At 45.9% G+C, this 2,474-nt stretch overlaps 1 pseudogene; it reads right to left on the reverse strand.

Annotated features, from left to right (window-relative positions):
• Window positions 1–445: 445 nt before the first annotated feature.
• On the reverse strand, window positions 446–1,391 carry LOC140844927 (olfactory receptor 1J4-like; annotated as a pseudogene).
• Window positions 1,392–2,474: the final 1,083 nt, after the last annotated feature.

Raw genomic sequence — 2,474 nt, forward strand, 5'->3', positions numbered from 1 at the left:
TGTGAAATCATCACATAAGAAATAAATGAAGCTTGGTTGTATTAAGAACATCACAGGCACCTTCATTAAACCACCACCAGCATCCGTGCACGTGGTAACACACACATGGTGCAGACACGCACAGGCCAGCACACACATCATGCACAGAACATCATGGTAGAAAAAGATGGAGATAAGAACACTTCTTAATGCCAGAGACATGGGCACAAAGACTCACAAGCTGCAGTGAACATCACAGGAGGACTTGGAATTTCACTGTAGCAACACTAATACACCGAATTCAGAGAACAGGTAGGGAAAAACACAATCAGGTGAAGAAAAAGACTCGAGGAAACAGAAAATGAGACTGGGAGAAGATTGGTATCAGTGATGAGACATACAAATTAGAACTTTTAAGGACACCTATTTTATAGACCCCATGATTGCCCATTACAATGGGATTGAATTAATGGCACCAAGGGCTGCCCTTGGCTCTGAATATTTTCTGAAGAGCACATTTCACATCATTATTCCTCAGGCTGTAGATGAAGGGGTTCAGCATGGGGGTGACAACCGTGTACATCACAGAGCAATCATGTCCTTGTCCTTGGAGTCAGCTGATGAGGGGAAGTAGTAAACACCTGCAATTGTCCCATAGTATGAAAGCACTACAGAGAGGTGGGAGCCACATGTAGACAAGGCTTTAGAGATTCTTTTGAGGGAGGGGACCTTCAGGATGATGACTGCCATGCGGGTATATGAGCCCAGGATCCCACTCAATGGCAGGATGAAGACCAACCTCCTGCAATGAGGATGAGCAGCTCATTGAGGGAGGTGTCTGAGGAGCAGGAGGACTTGAGCACAATGTCAAGATCACAAGAGAAGTGGGGAATGGTCGTCCCTGCACAGAAGAACAGCTGGTTCGCAAGGAGGGTGTGCATCAGAGCCAGGACACAGGAGGAGAGCCAGCACCCAACCACAAGGAGGATACACACCTCGTCCCTCATGATGCTGGTGTAGTGGAGAGGGTGACAGATGGCCACATACCTGTCATACGCCATCATAGCGAGGAGAAAGCTGTCAAGGGAACCAAACAATACAAAGAAATACACCTGAGAAATGCACCCGGAATAGGTGATAGATCGGCACTGCCTCTGCATATTCGTCAGCATCTTTGGGACAGTGATGGATGCAAAGGAGACGTCAGAGAGGGCCAGGTGGCTGAGGAAGAAGTACATGGGGGTGTGGAGGTGCGAGTCCAGCCTGACGAGCAGGATGATGAGCAGGTTCCCCAGCACCGTGGTCAGGTACATGCCCAGGAACAGGGCGAAGAGCACGCCCTGCTGCTCCGGGGGTACGGGGAGCCCCAGGAGGAGGAACGCGGACATGCTGCTCTGGTTGCCAGGCATCATGCTGGGCTGTTACCTGCTGGGGATAAGGGATGGAGAGGAATATGAGAAAAAACAATGGAGATACATTCCAAGTTACAACTTTTGTGAAATCAACAACTTTTAAACTACATTCCTTTTAATTTGTACTGCCTGTGGGTGTTGCCTTGTCATGTATCCCAGGCTGGCTCCAGGAATATATGTATACATGGGAATATTATATATGCTATATATATGGAACACACATATGTGTGATATGTTATATTTAAACATATGTCCCCATATATATATACACATGTATATACAAATTCAAGTACAGTGATAAATAGATGTGTTTGTGTCTATGTGACTCTCTATGTACATGTCATTTTCCATAAGTTAAAAATGATCAAATATTGGTTATTTCATGTAGCTCAATCTAATATATTGAACAATTAATATTTATCCAGTAAATTGCAATGACAAAGAAGCAAGAATACACACTGGAGAACAGGCAGTCTCTTCATAAATGGTGTTGGGAAAACTGTACAACTACATGCAAAAGAATACTGGACCAGTTCCTTCCACCATACACACAAAATAAACTGGAAATGGTTCAATACTTTATGTAAGATGTGAAACCAGAAAACTTTTAGTGGAAAACATGAACGGTAAACTCTTGGATATGTGACACCTGGATATGTCTCCCAGAGAAGGGAAGCGACAGAATAAACAAGTGGGACTTCATCTAAGTAGCAAACTTCTGCACAGCACGGTGCCTATCTTTCTCTACCTGGGATGGCAAGTGCACGTGAAGGGTCAGGAACCTGAGGGCCTCAGTCACACGCAGGTGTGTGACAGTAACAGGAGCTCCTCTTCAGGACAGAGTGCTGGGGCACCAGTAATCTCAGCTGACGGGGCCCCACAGGGAGGGTGCATAGGACATACTGGAGATCATGGTTGCAAGTCAGAATCCCCCAACTATGCACGCGCACGCTCACACACACACACACACACACACACACACACACACACACATTGCTGAGTTGAGGATCCATTCACCTGTGTCCAATTCCCTTCTAAGGGGAGGAACGCCACTTTGTGTTTCATTCCTAAACAGTCATTCAC

The sequence above is a fragment of the Manis javanica genome, chromosome 2 (genome assembly GCF_040802235.1).
Source record: "Manis javanica isolate MJ-LG chromosome 2, MJ_LKY, whole genome shotgun sequence".
NCBI classification, from domain to species: domain Eukaryota; kingdom Metazoa; phylum Chordata; class Mammalia; order Pholidota; family Manidae; genus Manis; species Manis javanica.